This window comes from Mesoplodon bidens, assembly GCF_964165515.1.
Source record: "Mesoplodon bidens genome assembly, chromosome: 7".
NCBI lineage: Eukaryota > Metazoa > Chordata > Mammalia > Artiodactyla > Ziphiidae > Mesoplodon > Mesoplodon bidens.
The window spans coordinates 71,793,109-71,812,744 of NC_138164.1; the positions used below are offsets into that span (position 1 = coordinate 71,793,109).

General features: G+C 44.1%; 1 protein-coding gene across 3 annotated transcripts in view; it reads right to left on the minus strand.

Moving 5' to 3' along the window:
• LOC308620987 (synaptotagmin-like protein 2) overlaps nucleotides 1-18,255 on the minus strand; it is a 99,863-nt gene extending 81,608 nt beyond the window's left edge. For 2 of the 3 annotated variants that reach the window (XM_081240984.1, XM_081240987.1), the window contains exon 1: nucleotides 18,109-18,255. The gene's annotated coding sequence lies outside the window, so the exon portion shown is untranslated. The remainder of the gene's footprint in view (nucleotides 1-18,108) is intronic. The other variant, XM_081240983.1, reaches the window with a different exon arrangement.
• Nucleotides 18,256-19,636: the final 1,381 nt, after the last annotated feature.

The following is a 19,636-nucleotide window of genomic DNA, read 5'->3' on the forward strand; positions in this document are numbered from 1 at the left end:
CAACAAACGTATGGCATAACCCACAGATTTCAGAGAAAAAGAAATGAATGTGCTGTCTAGAAGGATTAAAAATCTTTAAAACTTTATGAGTTCTATTCTCTTCCTTATTAATGCAATGAATAATAGCATATACTCATTAAGTAATTACTACGTGCCAGGCACTATATACTAAGCCTTTCAAAGAATCAGTTCGTTTAATGTTTAAAACAATCTCAAGAGTGATGTGCATAATAGTTTTTCTATTTTATAGATGAGGAAACTTCAGCTTAGAAAGACCAAGGATATAAAACCAGGATCATCTGATTCAGAACCAGTATTCTTGATCTTCACACTAAGCTACACTGCTCTGGGCTTGTTTTACAGAGAAGGCCAAGGTTGTTATTGTTATTACTGAGAAGAAAGTATACTTAGTATTGGTCCTTCAAACATATTAGGTGGAACCACACAAAACTGCAATATGCAAATGTTCTGATCCACAGAAATGACAATTTCACTTGGTTCAACATAATACAATATCAAGACAGAGAATGACATGTGCCTGGCCCCAGCACAGTCCCTAACTAGCTGTGAGACTTTGGGCAAATCACTAGTCTTCACTTGTCTCATCCCATAAAATGAAAATGTTGAGCTGAATTTGTCTTTAAGTTCCCTTCCAGCTCTATAATTACAAGGGAAGGAAGAGAAGCACCATAATTCATTTGTTCAATAATTATTTCTTAAGTGACAACTACATGCCAAACACTGTGCTTTCTCTTTCATTCTAAATTCATCTGCATTTCAAGGACAGCCTCCCAGCAGCTTCCTCTGATCCCTGGGCTCTCACTTGTTAGATGTAAAAACCCAGCTTGAGGATTCTTGCTTGCCTTCTATTTAGGGAAACTGGCATGTGCCTTAGGATGGTAGCAGCTCCTGCCCCATCACCATTCCACAGCATAAGGGAAAACCAAATGCCCTAGAAACTACTTCAGGGTGAAGAGATAAAGTATGGCATGGCAGAGAAATGGTACATGTGTACAAACGTGCATCTTCCAAAACAAAGAACTCTCAGTAAGTATACTGGCTCACAGTGACCTCCAGAAAATGTTCTTTTTTCTGGTCTTTACTTGCACACCCCCTCCACCAGGAAGATAGTCATCTAGCCTTTTAAATTTAAAAAAAAATCCAGAAGGAAGAGACCTCAGTTTTGCTGGGTAGAGCACTTGAGCATCTAGTCACAGTGTTTGCAATGATTAAAGATTGGGAGTAGAGGATTATGGGAAAACAGCAAGCCTGTTTGGGGATTATGGGAAAACGGCAAGCCGCAAGACATTAATTCAACACTGACTGTGCTACTCAGTAGCTCTGTGAGCCTGGATTCATCATTCAACCTGCCTTTGCCTCAGTTTCCTCATCTATAGAATAAAGACTGGGATAGACAACTTCTAAGTTCCTTTCCTATCCTAAAGGTGGACCAGCCCTTTATCATCTAAGTTTTTACCATCTAATCTGCCATCTGTTCCCTTTTGCACGTCCACTGTGGACACAGCAAACAGCTGTTTTCCAACACGCCTACAACAGCTCTTCAAATACATACTTGAAGTATCTCATGTGTGTCCACTTCAATCCCTCTCTTCTGGCTTAAGTCGTGTGGTTAGCAAGATGTTGGGAGTAACTCATGTGGAGTCATATAGCTAACCTTTGAGCTCATAGATAAGGGAATACATGCAGCAAATAGCTGTTTGCTTTCTCAATTTCTTGAAATTGAGAAAGACCCATAACTCTCAACCTCATTCCCTGGGAATCCTACCAGCTGTTACAGGAATACAAAAGCTGCAGGAGAAGGGGATGAATAACCTTGACATGCTGACAGTCTAGCTGAGATAGAACCTACACACAGTATGTAACTGGTGAATTCTACAGGAAAGATTATTATTATGTGCTAAATTTGGGTATGTACCCAGTATGAGTCAAAAGAAGCCAGATGAGCAAGGTCCGATGTGGGGTATAGTCTGCTTCAGCAAAAAAAAACCGTTGTTCTATAGATTGGACTCTGAATCATTGAAAAAGACCCAACTCACCAGGGAAAATATGATACCAACCCAGCCTCTAACCTCTTCAAATTAGGGGTGACCCTGGGCTCTACCAATAGAGCTCTCTCAGACCCTTCTGGGATAGATCAGAAAGGGTTATCTGACAGGGCAGTGGAGGCCATTGTCAGCCACATGTCCCTTGCCCTTCTGTGTTCTATCCTCAGTCAGGGCTGCTCATTTCTCTCTTAACCTGTAGCTTAACTTAATAGTCCATTTAATGCAAACCATCGCCAAATGGGGCTCCTATGAAATGTGTCACTTTGAGTACCTTTAAGTCTCCAGAAGGATTTTTCCTCCTCCTCAAACAACTACCTTTTAGAAACCAAATAAATAAACCAAAGAATCAAAATGATTTCACAAGAGAAGTAATCACAAAAGCTAATTGTTTGTTAATAAACTGCTACTCCACCTGCCCAGTTTCATTACAAAATACAAATACCTATAAGGAAGAAAGTCATTTGAGAACTGTTATTAATCAAATTCTATGTTTTAGAGATGAGCAGTTTTCTATTTTCTCTTCAAGGATTTTTTTTTTTTTTTTTTTTTTTTTTTTTTTTTTTTTTTTTTTTTTTTGCGGTACGCGGGCCTCTCACTGTTGTGGCCTCTCCCGTTGCGGAGCACAGGCTCCGGACACACAGGCTCCGCGGCCATGGCTCGCGGGCCCAGCCGCTCCGCGGCATGTGGGATCTTCCGGGATAGGGGCACGAACCCGTGTCCCCTGCATCGGCAGGCGGACTCTCAACCACTGCGCCACCAGGGAAGCCCTCTTCAAGGATTTTGAATTATAAACTTTCTCTAAGAGACAGACATGGAGAAAAGTTTCAGCCACATCAAAATTTGAAAACATCCATGAAATGTAAGCTGATATATCTCATAACTGATGTTTTTATAAACCTGTCCTTAAAAATCAAGGGCATGCTCTCAGTACTTTCTGTCATGGAAATTGTTCCAACAGGCAAATAAATAGGCATTTCCATGGTTAAGGCCTCACAGCTGTCATATTATTTAGTTCTGCACAAATGAAAAATCCCCAAAAAAAGGTTGGAGGATCTGTGGCTGGAATCTGGCAAACAATTGCATTTCCACTTTGTTCTGGTCAGTATGCTCCCTCAATGCAAATATGAACACCACAAAATATTTAATTAAAAACAACTATGTGGTCTGAAAAACAAGTCCAGCACAACTGGAAACATGTCCAAATGAGAAGTTAACGCTTTGCCATCTTTAATTAATGATGCTATGAAACTCATTAGAGAAAAGAGCTCACAGTTCCTCAACCCCCATGCTCCAATGACTCAAAAATGCACATTCAACTCTAAAGGACAACAGAACAAGCAATAAAATCTCCTATTTCCTCAAGGTCACAGAATAGACTTTCATATCACAAACTCTAAAGAATCCAAATTCCCAACCGGTCATCATGTTTCTCCATGAACTGGTCTCCCAGTGGGGGAACTTGAGTTTATGAAGTCTTTCCTGCTTGTTTGAACTTGATTTCTCCTATTTGCCTGGTATTTGAGGGAAGAAAAAAACAACATTATGTTAGGGGGAAAAGTATGAAAAGACTCAAACATGAACTTTCATTTCTTTCTGATAAAAATTTAAAATATTGTTTAAGGTTTATATAGACCTAAAAGAAAAGCAGAATTTCCAGAAATTGCTCCAGGAATTCATGGAAAGAGAAGCCTTTCACCTGTACTATTCTTTTAATAAATAAAGCAAAGAAATAGCAAGAACCAGATGGCCTTTCAAAATGCCTAGGTTCCCTAAAATGATTGTTGACAAGGGAGCCAAGACCACTCAATGGAAAAAGGACAGTCTTTTTAATAAATAATGCTGATAAAACTGGATATCCACATGCAAAATAATGAAGTTGGCCCTTCACCTAACACCATATACAAAAATTAACTTAAAATGGATCAAAGACCTAAATATAAGACCTAAAACATACAATTCTTAGAAGAAAACACAGGGCAAAAGCTTCATGACATTGGATTTGGCAGTGACTTCTTGACTATGACACCAAAGGCACAGGCAGCAAAAGAAAAAAATAGATAAATTGGAACTCACAAAAATTTTAAAGTTTTGTGCATCAAAACACTATCAACAGGGCTTCCCTGGTGGCGCAGTGGTTGAGAGTCCGCCTGCCGATGCAGGGGACACGGGTTCGTGCCCCGGTCTGGGAAGATCCCACATGCCGCAGAGTGGCTAGGCCCGTGAGCCATGGCTGCTGAGCCTGCGCATCCGGAGCCTGTGCCCTGCAAGGGGAGAGGCCACAACAGTGAGAGGCCCGCCTACCGCAAAAAAAAAAAAAAAAAAAAAAAAAAAAACACTATCAACAGAGTAAAAAGGCACCCCACAGAATGAAAAAAATTTGAAAATCACATATATCTGATAAAGAATTAATATCCAAAAGTTATAGAGAACTCCTAAAACTCAACAAAAAAAACACCCAATTAAAAATGGGCAAAAGACGATGTTTCTCCAAAGAAGATATACAAATGTCCAATAAGCGCATGAAAAGATACCTGACATCACTAATCACTAGGGAAATGCAAATCAAAACTGCAAAGAGATACCATCTATCATCCATTAGGATGGCTACTATGAAAGAAAAAAAAACAGAAAATAGCAAGTGTTGGCAAGGATGTGGAGAAATTAGAACCCTTGTGCAGAGTTGATGGGAGTGCAAAGTGGTACAGCCTCTGTGGAAAACAGTACAGCAGTTCCTCAAAAAATTAAAAGTAGAATTATCATATGATCCAGCAATTCCACTTCTGGGTACATACCCAAAAGAACTGAAAGCAAGGTCTTGAAGAGATATTTATACACCCGTGTTCACAGCAGCATTTTTCACAACAGCTAAAAAGTGGAAGCAACACAAGTACCCATTGATAGATGAATGGATAAACAAAATGTGGTATATACATATAATGGAATATTACTGGCCCTTAAAAAGAAAGGAAATTTTGACATATGCTACAATATGGGAGATCTTTGAGGACATTATGCTAAGTGAAATAAGCCAGTCACAAAAAGAGAAATACTGTATGACGCCACTCACATGAGGTACTTTGAGTAATCAAATCACAGAAACAGAAAGTAGAATGGTAGTTGACAGGGGGTAGGAGTAGGGTGAAATGGGGAATTATTGTTCAATGGGTATAGAATTTCCATTTTATAAGATGAAAAGAGTTATGAGATGGATGATGGTGATGGCCGCACAACATTGTGAATGTGTTTGATGCCACTGAACACTTAGAAAAGGTTAGGATGATAAATTTTATGTGTATTTTACCACAATAAAAAAAAAACTGGGGGGGCTTCCCTGGTGGCGCAGTGGTTGAGAGTCCGCCTGCCAATGCAGGGGACACGGGTTTGTGCCCCAGTCCGGGAAGGTCCCACATGCCGCGCAGCGGCTGGGCCCGTGAGCCATGGCCGCTGAGCCTGCGCGTCCAGAGCCTGTGCTCCGCAACAGGTGAGGTCACAACAGTGAGAGGCCCGCGTACCGGAAAAAAAACAAACAAACAAAAAAAATTGGGGGAAAATGCCTAGGTTCCTATTCCTTTATAATATCACTGAAGAGCAGTTAAGTGGCTGCTCTTTGGTATCCACATTTACATTTCAGAGTTACCACTTATATGTGACCTTGGGCAAGTTGCTTAGTCTCTCTGCATTTCAGCTTCCTCATTGGTAAAATATCTACTTCAAGGTATGATGTGAGGATGAGATGGGTTTGTAGGTGTAAAGCATTTAGTCTCGCATAATAAACACTACCTAAGTACTAGCTGTTATTATTACGACCTCCACCACTAAATCTATTCTCAGCATCACAAATAAAATCTCATCCCACCAAGGAGAAACCATTTGCATTTCATTCTCTGAAATGATGATGGCCTGGCCCCAGGTTCAACATCTGATCTAAAAAAAGTGAATCTTCCCTTCCTCAGCAGGAGCACACTAATGGGAACTGGGGCCCAAGTTACTCTGTCCTTTGGGCAGCAAAAGAGGTAAGACACTTACCCCCCAGTTGCATTTATTCAACAAATGTTCATTGTGTACCTAGTCTGTGCTGGGCCCTGTACCGGATGCTAAACTTATTTGTTCATACCCAGCACTTCCCACTGTACTCTGTGGAGCCCAAGGCCTTGTTTCCTTACTGAAATATGCTTATCATCTAAAAGCAATGTGGTATAAAAGCATTTCCTAGGATGAAACTAATAAGAAGAGAAGAGGGCACCCCAAATCACCTATTTCTATTTTCCTCCTTATAGTTCTGTTCTTTAAAAAGAAAACAACTCTCCATTTACTTTCAAATTTCATAAAGCAGATTGTTCCCAGACAAGTTTTTATCCAAGATTATCAGGAAGACTTCAGGCACACTTGTTCTGAAACTGACAAAATGACAGAGCAGGCCATTCCTGCCTCCACCCACTCATGGACTGCAGCACACTCCTGGGCCTTGTGAATAGAGCCAGGACCCTGGAAAGGCAATACACAAGCCTAGGGCATGCACAGAAGCCACCATTGCCAGGGAAACTTCCTCCTTCTCTAAACCTTCCAGCTAGGCACCAGAAGATAAAACTTCTCAAAACTTAACATTTACTGAGGCCCAGGTAAGGCTTAGCCACATGTAAAAGACTTGATATAGTGATGGATTATTAATTATTTTATGAAGTCACACCATTGTGTTCAGGCAGCACAATGGGGAAAAAAAAAAAAAAAAAGAGCACTGACTTGGGAGTTTGGACCTAGGCTTGAATTCCAGGGCTACCACTCACTAGCTGTGTGACTCTTGACAAGTATTTCACTTCTTCTAAGTTTCATTTTCCTTAACTATGTTTGTACAGCTTAAAATTCCTACCTTTGAGGATCTTTGTGAGGACTAAAGGAAATGATTCATGTTAAATACCTAGCTGATGTCCGACACAATAGAATCTCAACATTATGGATACCCTTCCCACCCCTTATTTTCAGGCAGGAAAAATGTCCCAAGGAACTCAACTCCTGATTTAGAGGAATAATAAGAATGGGTGGATCCCAGGCTAATACTGCCCCTAGTTTTTCTAAGAGCCTAGTTCTGATAACTAATATTTTTAGGACTCTGACAGTACTTGAGAGTTATGAAAAATCAAACCAAGCCTCCTCCAATAGCTCTTTCTCACCCAAATTTTACAGAGAGCAATCAAGAAGGCTTCAGCTTTATCTCACAGAGCATTATGTTCATTCACGTGCCCATATGCATACAGTCTTAAGAACTGGGTTTTTCTCTTATGTGATGACCAATAACCTCTCCAAAACTTTAATAACTCTGAAGTCTTAGCTAAAAGAAAAAAGAAAAAAAGGATTGGGTCTGCATTTGTGGCATTTCATGGTGTGTTGAGTGGATCCCCAACACCAGCCCCAGATTTCTGATGGTTCAGTGGGAGGACTCATAGGACAGCATACAATCATACAGCCGTGATTTATTACAGTGAAAGAATACAAAGCAAAATCAGCAAGGAAAAAAGGTAGATGGGGTGAAGTCTGGGGAAAACCAGGCATGGGCTTCAAAGAGGCCTATCTCAGCTGAGTCATACACACAAGTTGTGACAACATGTGTGAAATGTTAACAACCATGGAAGCTCATTAGAGAGTCAGCATCCAGGGGTTTTTATTGGGGACTGGCCATGTAGATACCCCCTGCCTGGCATGTACCCAAATTCCAGACTCCCAGAAGGAAAGCAGGTGCTCAGCATAAACTGCATTGTTTGCACAGTTTAGATACAGTGAGCTACTGGTATCATTTAGAGTGGTGGGAACCCTTCTGCAATCCAAGTTCCCAGATACCAGTCAAGGACCAACCTTGCAAGCAAGCGTTTCTAAGGACAAGCAGTCTCAGGCTCACTATGTTAATCCCTTCCCGCACACACAAAACAAAAACCCAAATATCTAATTAATAACTGCCCTCTGACCACTAAATTCTTATAGCCAATTGACATGTTGAAATTCATATAAAAAAAAAAAGATAGTGAATATAACTCAGTGCTTCAAAATATATTCATTCAGCACATTTGTACTGTGTCAGCCTGCTGGGCTCCAGGCAATAAGGAAATAACAATAAGTGCCTGCCCTCTAAGAAATTTCAGACCAATAGGGACGATAAGATGAGTACACAAAGAGCATTAACACAGGTGGTATGCGATGATGACCATAAAAGAGGTATAAGCCAAACACTAAACCAGTTAGAGAAGGGAGAGGAAACTTCCTGCTGTGATGAACCAGGAAGGTTTTGGTAAGAATTACCACAGAGCTGCAGTTTTAGGAACAGGTAAGATTTTGAGAGCAAGTGGCAGGGCAGGGAAGAGCTCAAGAAGGGGAATAAAAGTATCGTTCCAGGGCTTCCCTGGTGGCGCAGTGGTTGAGAATCTGCCTGCTAATGCAGGGGACACGGGTTCGAGCCCTGGTCTGGGAGGATCCCACATGCCGCTGAGCAACTAGGCCCGTGAGCCACAACTACTGAGCCTGCGCGTCTGGAGCCTGTGCTCCGCAACAAGAGAGGCCGCGATAGTGAGAGGCCCGCGCACCGCGATGAAGAGGGGCCCCCACTTGCCACAACTAGAGAAAGCCCTTGCACAGAAACCAAGACCCAACACAGCACAGATAAATAAATTAGTTAATAAACTCCTACCCCCAACATCTTAAAAAAAAAGTATCGTTCAAGGAACAGACAAGAAGCTATGTAAACAATGCACAGAGGTTGTTATAGGGAAAGGGGAATACGGTTTGAATGGAAGACTGAGTTCATAGAAGGGGATAGTGGAAGATATGAAACTAAAACACAGGTCTCAAATGTCAAACGAAAGAGACTGTGATTTATGCAGTGGGTAATGGGGGAGTCTGTGAGGTTTTTTTTACTTTTCTAAACATGTTACTTTAGCATGAATGAGAGGAGTCACTATAATCAAAAGGACCAGGGTTTTTGCCATAGATCTCACAAAAGCCGCAGACAGCTAGAAGGTGCAAAGAGGTGAAATATAAATGTCATTTGGGAACAACATTGAGAAGGAAGCAGTAACAGTGCTCCTCAGGAGATGCAGGAATCAAACAAGACTCAAAGTTCTTAGGTCAGCTGCGGGATTAGTGCATTCAACCAGAAGTGCCTGGAAGGGCAGCCAGGTTAAAGGTAAAAACTAATAGCAGGGCAGAAAATTCAGTGGCTGTGTCTAGAACTCCGACGGAGATGAGGAACCAGTGCTCAGGAAGGAGGTGGCGACTTGAATGGCAAATGTGGAGGAAGCCAGCTTAGAGGCTCAGCTGTAGCAGAGGAGAAGCCAAACACTACACACGGCAAGTCAAGAGCTATGCATTTCTTCTGCCTCAAGCAAACATAACTAGGCTCTTAAGCTTGACAGAGAGATAGCACTATAAACATAAGCATGCACATGCACACACACACACACACACACGTGCACACTACTGAGAAGTGCTCTGTGGCCAGAGTGCCTCGGTTCAGATCCTGACTCCACCATGTATTAGATTTCTGATCTGAGACAAGTTACTTAACGTCTATGCATGCTTCTGATTTCCCATCTATAAAATGGGCTCAATAATAGTACCTATCTCATAAAGTTGTGGTGAGGATTCAATGAGTTAATTCATGTAAAGGGCTTAATGCAAAGTCTGTCTGGCACATAGTGAGTATTCAGTAACTGTTGGCCACTATTATTATCTTGAGTCTCACTATAATGTCATGAGATAAAGCCAGGCAATCATCATCTCCATATTACTAATAAGGAAACTGAGGCTCAGAGAGGAAATACTTGCCCAATTTTCACACAGTGCAGAATACAAGTTAGGAGTTTATAAAGTCCAGTCTCCTTAACGAGATTTACAAAGTTCTCCATGTTCAGCCCACCTGTTACCTCCCTGGCCTCAGTTCCTGCCAACCTTACCTTGAACGTGAAACTGTGCCTGCCACACTATTTCCTGCCCCTCTTAACTTTCTGATCTCTATTCATCCCTCAAGTCTCCTCTCAAATGTCACCTCTTCCAGGAAGCCCTTGGCACTTGCTCCCTCTTCCCTCTCACCACCCCACCTCCCTCTATACTCACATCTGACTATTAACATCACACCATGTGTAATTATAGACATCTGCTTTCCCTACTGGACTCTGAGCCTAAAACAATTTCTGGCACACAGTAAACACTGAGTATTTATTGAATGAACTAACTCTTGTCTCTAAGTCTGATATTCTTCCCCCCAGAGCATGCTGCCCCTTTATCCACAAACGTTTGCTGTTTAATAATAGTTTTAAAAGAGTAGCGACAAAATTTCACCAAAGATCAACCAGTCATACTATACTTAAATATCAAACTAAACTTAAACACGTGGTCATTGCACCTATAGGGAGTGAAGCACACAAACACACCCTTCAAAGAGCTGACCATTCCCACTCACAGCTCATCTGTCTTGGTGCCTGTGGTCTCAAAGGAGAGAGACCAAACCCGAATCTATCAAAGGATTCCTCTTCCGCTTGATTAACCCACTGAGAAGGACCTGGGGCTTGGCACATGAGGAAGACAGGTTCAAAGGTCTCACATTCCAAAACCCCAAGGTGAGGTGCCTCCAGGAGGTTAAAGGGTACATCTTGCAACCTGTGTTCCACCTGTCAGCCTGAGACTAGCTTTCAGTTCCCAATGACTCAGAGAGTGATCATGGGGAAAGGTTACCAGAGAAGGGAAAAAAGGAGCAGTCCACTCCATCCGCAGTTCCTCACACACCAAGCAAACACCTGTGCTCCATTCCACGAACATCTGTTCCCGGAAGCTTCTGACAGGTGGAGCCACATCTCCTCCACACCCTTGGCTCGGGCCACCACCCAGTTCATGTGGGAAGCGGGTGATCCTCTCCACATCTAGGCAACTCTAGCAACGGAGGCTGATCTCCCCAGGGGCTCTTCCCTGCGGAACTCCGGGTATATGTCAGGTTTTCCTGTTGGTCTGGATAAAGCTGACAACACTCAGGGAAACAGAAACACAGGCCCAGAAACATACAAACACACACTTGTGTATACTTGTGTCTGACGCTGACGGCTTGGGGAAAAGGGCCACTCAGTTTCTTGCAATTTGCCCACAGATGAGTTTTGTGGCCCACACCTCCCTGCTCCTCCCCCGCCAGGAAACTCAGAGACTGCTAACCGCAGCAGTGCCTGCTGAGCACGAGAAATTCTGCAAAGCAGGAACCAAATTCAGCATGTACTGGGTGTCAACAATTCCCAGAACTTCAATTCTGGATATACAGCCCTTACACATTCTTTCTGGGTCCAAGCCTCAATCGTTTTGCCAGGACACCTGGGTCCTTATTAAAAGTGGTAAATTGGGGCTTCCCTGGTGGCGCAGTGGTTGAGAGTCCGCCTGCCGATGCAGGGGACACGGGTTCGTGCCCCGGTCCGGGAAGATCCCACATGCCACGGAGCGGCTGGGCCCGTGAGCCATGGCCGCTGAGCCTGCGCGCCCGGAGCCTGTGCTCTGCAACGGGAGAGGCCACAACAGTGAGAGGCCCGCGTACCGCAAAAAAATAAATAAATAAAAAATAAAAAAGATAAATATGCTTAACTCCAAGGCAGGCATAGTTATCATCTTGGAATTAATCCCCAATGTGGTCCAGTCCATAAATTAGTATATGGAGCCACCATTTTCCAACACATGTGTACCTTCCTCCAGAAGTCTTGAATTACACAGCAGCACCATCTCTGCTCCTACAGGTACCTTTTACCAAAAGCTTTAAAATATCTTATCTGTTCCCAGAAGTCCAAACAAGCAGGCCTTCGATCAACCTCAAATCCACCTTCCATACTCTGGACAGTGTTACTATCCTAAAGTCTAGTTATTTCACACACAATATTGAGACACTTCCATTAGTTCCTTGCTGCCTTCAAGATAAGGGACAAGTTTTTAGCCTGGTTTCACCTTTGGGCATCCGCTCCCCACGTTAAATATATGACCATTAAATATACGCCCTCATTTAATCCTCTGAGCAAAATGTGAGGCAGGTCTGATCATTCCCATTTTACAGACACATTGAGGAAGTGATATGCTATGGTGATAGTTGCAGACTTGGGGGACAACCAAGGTCTCAGGATGCGCCCTTCAACATGTCCCAAGATGGCAGACCTAAAACAACCCTAGAATCCATTCTATAAAAAATCAAAGAATTAAACTGAAAACGCAGACCCTTTATTTCTTTTTTTAAAAATTCTTTTTCAAATTCTTTTCCCATTTAGGTTAGTACAGAATATTGAGCAGAGTTCCCTGTGCTCTACAGTAGGTCCTTGTTGGTTAGCCATTTTAAATATAGCAGTGTGTGCATGTCAATCCCAAACTCCCAGTCTATCTGTCCCCCTCACCATTCCCCCCTGGTAACCATAAGTTCATTTTCTAAGTCTGTGAGCCAGACCCTTTATATCTGAAACTCAAATGATGCGTCTAAAACCAGCAGTGGTGAAGATTCTGCCCTAAAGAATCTAACATGCCAGTCTTCCTCCCAGAGCAGATGGCTGGCAGAGTGGTTGAGGCACGGATCTGACAGGGCGCCTTGGCTTGGCCTGGGATCCAGCCCATGCCCTCAGCCTCAGAGCCCTGTGTTTTAATCAACTGACTCAGCCAGTGGCAGGAGAGACCAGGCGCCTGTGGCCGTGAGTAATGGCAGCACAAAACACATCTGTCTAATCAGAAGCTGATGGTGTCAGTTACACCAGGAGTTATAGTAAAACAATGCTCTACAAGGGAAAAAAGAATGTCTATTCACTCAGAAGTTAAGCAATGCCTTTCTTTCTCCCTCTAACTCACAATGCAAATTTGTGGACTTGTTTACTAGGTCTTATACCCCCCTCTCAAATATTTCTTGATGCATTTATAGAAAGAAGACTTATCTATGGATAGCAAACCAAATCTGGTCTACTAGTTGCTGCAAAATATCTAGAAAGTATGCCATTAGGAAATGCTTTTATTTTGGCTTTCTTTAATCTCTATCATGATTTTGAGGGATAATGCATAGCAACGTGTTTTTGTAAGTGGTAAGTACTTCACATATGTAAAGTCACTGCAATCACCTGAGGATCATTACACCACATTTCAGCATAGACTTCATTTCAGAAGAGTGATTCATTCATTCTTCCATTTGTTCATTTATTAATTCATTGAAAATACTTTACTAAGTTCCCATTGAGTGCCAGGCAATTAGATGCGAATTAAACCAGAGATTCCAGGCCCTTAGAGCCTCAATCTTTTCCCAAATTGGCCTTTTCATCTCCAAGGTGTTCCAGCCACACCTGGCGCTCTCTCCTCTCTCCAGTCTCCTCTCTCCCTCCCTCGCCCTAGCCTATGGTTCTAAACCGCTCTAGAGTGTGTTTCTCTCACGTTCTGCAAGGGTCCCAGCACAGGACCAATACCCAGTGGGCACTAAAGAAAAGTACTGTATTTAGTGATTTCAGAAGTGAGTACTTTGTGACGCACACAGCCTTATCTGAGGATGTTCTAGATTAACAGTAACAAATAGATGAGCAGAAACAACTCTCCCCTCAGTGATCTATGGATCATGTGTTCTGCATGAGGGCAGTCAGCTGGGGAGACCCTTAGAAAATAATGAGGGGGCACTGAAAGCAACAGGAACTGGGAACATTTTCTGACACCTGATTCATTTGGATTCTTTACCAAACTTTTATCTGGGCAAATGTGAATGGAAAATAACCCAGAATCATAGATTTTTAAGACTGGAAAGAACTTCATCTGGTCCAACTCCCTCTATAGATTAAAAAAAAAAACAAAAAACAAGGCTCCGGGAGAGGACATGACTAAACCTAGAGCTCACAGCCTATCTGTGAGATAGGAGTAGAAGCCAAGCCACCTGCCTCCGATACAGGGCCCACTCCTCTCCGCAGAGCTGCTCCGAGCTGGGTGAGTGCCCCCAGGGGTGCATCATCACCTTTCCGGCTGCTGTCACTGCTTCCTCCCAGCATGCCTCTGCCTTGCTTTAGGCAGCTAGAGACAGCCCTCAGGAGCTCTGGGACTCCCAGTGCAAAGGAACAGCTCCCTTGAATGACAAGCCTGTTTTTATTCTGTGAAATGGGACTATTTTCTGTCCTTTTCTTCGCTTCAGGATTGTGATGAAGATCAGTGAGATGCCAGCCACGCAGGAATCCTATATTCTTTGAAGAAAACAGAGCAGGGATCCAACAGAGCATCTGCGTCATAATTAAGTCCTACTGACGTTAGGCCCAGGAGTTAGATTTCAGCATTTTTATAAAGACCGACAATGTTTTTGGTTTTTTCTACCTTAAAATTTTTTTTCAATTGCATACACACTGACATGCGATTCAAGTAACAAACAGTAACACCTGCCACTTGGTCCTCCTAGTGACTTCAGTGGAGAAAAATCACGTAGGTGTCATTATTTCCAATTTAGGGAAGGAAAAACTGGTTCACAGAAGCTACCCAAAGTCACACAGGTACTAAAATGCAATGTTGGAGCAAGGACCTTATCTAAGGCTCTCTCCTCCTCACTGTGCTATTTAGCTTTAGAACTTTCTGCTCACGTTTTGCACATCAACAACACTGAAGAGCTACCTTTTTGTTACATCTGAGACATTTCAGATACTCGAGTCACTTCAACAAGGAGCACAACTTGACTCCGTAACTTCAGTAGCAGCCCCACTGCGGGCACTTCTTTCTGCTGGAAACTAAATGACACAGGGGAACTATAGGGGGTAAACTTTGGGGTTCACAAACAGGATTAACCTTTATGATGTCTTTAATTATTCATGATTTACTCTCAACATTCTTTCAGAAGCAACCTGAGATGGCTCTTAGCCCTGACAATAATACAATCAAAAGTTAGGGTTATATTCATTTGTTCTTTTTTTTTTTTTAACATACAGATAGAGAGAAAAGATTTAGAAGGCTGTATCCCAAGTTTTGCATTAGTTGTTTCTGAGTACAGATGTATTATTATTAATGCTAATCTGTATTTTATCTTTTTCTACAACAAATAGGTATAGTTTTGGTAATAAGAAAACAAACAATAATGATATCACTTACACGTCGAATCTTACAAAAGCTAAACTCATAGAAACAGAGTAAAACGATGATTGCCAAAGGCTGGGGAGTGGGGGAAACGGAGATCTTGGTCAAAGCATACAGATTTCCAGTTATAAGATGAATAAGTTCTTAGGATCTAATATACAGCATGGTGACTATAGTATGTATTACATACTTGAAACTTGCTAAGAGACTAAATCTTAAACGTCCTCACTACAAGAAAAATAGTAGTGATATATACATGTATGAAATCATCATGTGTACACCCTAGACTTATGCAATGTCATTTATATCTTAATAAGTCTGGGGGAGGGAAAACAATGATTGTTTTTATTTTTTAAATATGTTCTTCACTCTGAAAAATGGGAAAAGAGGTTATCACCACAGGAGGCTGGGAAGCTCTATCACTATGAACCAAGTGACTAGAAAATGCAAACAATACTTAAAGCTCCCAGACCAGAACCTTTGTCCTGTTTCTCCATTTGGGTACTCTCAGCCCTGCAAGAATATAAAGCAATATGCCAGGACACCAATTTTACACAAATATATTGGGGAAGAAAACTATATATAAATATTTATTAGAAAAACTAAATTTGACAGACATACGGAATCAAATGAAAAAACCTGCATAAATCCTTAAAACAATTTTCATGCTCGCTGGGGCCAATCTGAACTATAACCCAACCCCCAGGAGCACTTGTCAGGCTTCTTTTGCTATTAGAGACTCTTCTAATGGAGAAGTTTGGGAAGCCCTAAGGCAAATAGTACCATCTTGTTTCCTCCCCTTTTTGAGAGAACAGAAACCTGATTAAAACTAAGTCACTTTTCCTTTTAACTTTTTTAAAAAGTCAGATTTGTCTTCATCTACTACCTTTAAAAACTCCTTTATAAAACAGGTGGCAGCCAACACATTACCAGGGAAATCTGTAAGCCCACAGGGGCACAGTTCACCCTACCTTCCTTGCCCGAGAGGGAGAACTATCTGGCTTGGCATCCTGGGTTCTGAGGATGGTGAGGGCCCGGGCTGCCCCAGGGGCCGCCTCACATTTCTTCAGGACAGCAGACCACTCTGCACAAGGTGCTAATTCATTCATTCCACAAATGTTTATTGAGCGAAGTCTGAGAAAGTCCTCTTAGGGGACAGTGGGATCATTCACAAGCCAACGGTCAGGTCTAACGGATCAGCTGTGGACAATCAATCTTTCATGAGACCTCAAACCACCTCTAGGATAAAGCAAACAGGGCCCTCACCCAACCCACTCACTCACCAGCAGCTGGGTGGGATCAGGCAGGCGTTCCAGAATGGGACTGCTGCTTGAGAGACGCTAAGGCATCACTGATGCCCACCAGAATGACTGAAACGCCTGCACCATAAATGACATAACACCTCCAGAATGCTTTGAATGGAGTCTGTCACCTCGTGAAAACTCAATAACAATCATTTTTGCTGTCACTATTCCAACTTGCCCTTACTCAAGGAGCACCAAAAAAGGGAAAAGAACACAGGTTTTAGAGTCAGAAAGATTGGATTTGAATCCCAGCTCTGCCACTTACTAGCTATGTGACTAAGGGAAGCCATCTTTCTGAGCCTCAGTTTCTCATTTGTAAAATGGGGTAAATATCAGGATACCAGCTCTCACGTGGCTTTGTGAGAACTAAGGACGTGTTACATGCAAAGAAGAGTGTCTGGCCCATAAGTGCCCCCAAAAAAGTCAATATTGCCACTGCCCTGCCCCCCTCCTCCACTGCTCTTGATGGACCCTGGAATCTCCTTTCACCTGGATCCCACACTGAGGGCTGAGGGAAAGAGAAGGGAGAGAATTGCTGGAGACCTTCCACAGAACCCACCAAAGTCCCCTGCTCCTTTCAAGCACCCTCCTCCGTGTGGCTGCTCCGTCCTACTGACAGTTGGCTGCATAGCTGAGAATGGCTGCCAAGAAGGGGACGGGAAGCTGAACAGCAGTTGGAATCCATCCCACCTTCCAGTGTTGTCTGTCTGTCTGTCTGAAACCCCATGGGGCTTCCTCTGCACATCCTTGCATGGTAGAGGCTGACAGTATGATTCATAGTCTGTTCTTATCTAGGCTTCCATCTCAACCCAGAGCCCAAAGCCCTGGAGGCTGCTGGTCACAGACCAGCACTCAACGAAAGTGAGGACTTTTCATTCAGGCAGGAAGTGGAGCCCCTCAAAGTCAAAGGGGATTTATAAAGGGAGGAGGGAGGAAAAGGAAGAGGGAGGCTGCAGAGAGAGAGGCCCACTTCCTACATGCTGGAAGAGCCCTATGTCCTAGCTGCTGAAGCAGTTGGTTTTCTACTTTGAAAGATAATAAATCTCATTCCTGTATTTATAACTCACCACGGGACAAGGTCTGGGTGTAGGAGGAGAACTCCAAAACAAATCTGCTTATTTTCCAGGTAGAAATCATCGGCACCCAACTCCCCCTTCCCAACCCCCCGCCTGCAGGTAGGTCCTAACGCCCTACCTTACTCCACCTGAGCAATCTAGGGGCAGTTACTCTGTAGTCAGGGCCACCCAGCAGCCAGTCCCAAGCCCAGGCTCAGTCCTCGAAAGCCCCAGGAAACGCGACAGCCCACGGAACCGCCGCCTACTCAAGCACCTCGGCTTCCTGGAGACCGTCCCCTGGGCAGCGGAGCCGGCTCTTCAGTGAGTGCGAAATTGAGAAAGGGCGCTTGCCGGGTGTCAAAACCAAGTTCACGTTTTAGAACTCAGAAGACCAGAAAAGCATCACCATTCAACACCAACTCCCTCATTTAACGGAGGAGGAAACACAGACCCAGAGAGGGAAAGAAAGTTGCCCGAGGTAACACAGCGAGTGGGCAGATTAGTCGAGGCTAGAGCCGGACGCGCTGACAGCCTCTCGCCGCCTCCCTCGTCCTCTTGGCCGCAGACCCCACCGGTTGAAGCAAACCCCGCAACCCCGAGCACGGTGCGGCGCGTTACCTTCCTCCGGACTGGGCGCTGCGAGCCTCCTCTTCCCCGGCGGGGTGCTGGCGGCTCTGCCCGGCTCGCTCGCCCTGCAGTCCAGGTGCCGCCCGGCCGCTGTCAGCGATGGGAGGCGCGTGCGGGCTCCCCGTCGGGCGGCGGGCGGGCGCGCTGGGGCCGCTCCCGGACGCCCGGGCCAATAGCTCTGCGCCCGCGCCCGGCCCGCCCCCGCGCCCCGCCCCGGCCCGGCGCGGCCTCAGCTGCCTTGGACTCCAGCCCTCTCTCGGGTCCTTCTCCCACCCCTCCCCGCCCCCCTCCTGTTTCTTCTCTCCCCCTTAGCTCCCCATCTTGGCTTCCTTCTCAACAACTTTTACCCCGAAACAACTTTTTCACTGTGCAGATAAAGAATGCAACATAGTTTTTGACCACTCTGCTTTAGGGGTCCTTGGAGCCCGAGAGCGTGGAGCGCCAGGACCCCTTCCACTCAGAGAGCGGGGTCAGCCCCTGCGCAGTGGAAAGGGGCGCGCAGTGGTACGGAACAAGGTGCTTTCAGCACTCCGGACGTCAGTTTCTTCACGAGTAAAATAAACAAAAATATTTCACAGGTTGTTGAGAGGATTAAATGAGCTGATGATTTTAAAATATCTAATACAATAATACCTGGATAAACGGTGAGGGTGATGTGTACGGCCTGAGCCACCCAATGGGTGCGGAGTGAGGACTGGTACACTGGTGGAAGGTGCTGGCTGGTGGAGAGGCAGGCACGCCTATAAGTACAATATTGTGTCAGGGCCAGTTGAAAAAAAAGTTACCGATGGTGGAGCCAGACCAGGCAGATTTCCGAAATTGGTGAACTTTAAGGCCTTCTGCTTCCTCATCATCTCCCCAGTTACTGTTGAACATCCAGTTGAGTGTAGCCCAGGTCTGCCTTGGGTCCTTCCAAAGATCTTTCTTCTCCTGAACTTACAAGTGCTGATCCCCAAGTGTCTTCGTTTAGCGCTGGGTGCAGGACTGCTAATCGACCTAGGAATCCTTGCATCGGGTTAATGTGCGTATTTTGGCTTTCACCCAAGCTTTGAGAGCCTAGTGTGTCCCCCGTGCGGAGTGAGCACTCCGGATGCAAAAGAGGATTAAGCCTTTGAAGAGACAAATTTGCAAACGATTTCAATTTAGGGTAATAACTGCTATAACAGGTGTTCAAAGTGTTATAGAGTCGCATACACTGGGGAGAGGAGAGCAGTAAAAGCTTGAATACAAGTGCGACCAAGATAAGTCTTGAAGGAGCGCTATAACTTAGGTCAGGTGGACGCAAAGAGGACATGAAGATGCCTGTCACATGCCTGGCTATTGCACAGAGTGAGTGACAGGGGGTCAGAGATGAAGCTAAGGAGGAAGACAGACAGATGCAGGAGGAGTAGCTGTGCCTGTCTTGCTGAGGGAAGCAGGCTGTCGTCATCCTCTTGGTGATGACTGCTGGTGAATGATTTTAAGCAAAGGAGTGGCATGACTTCATTTGCTTTTGGTTCCTCAATTTCAGTGTCGATTG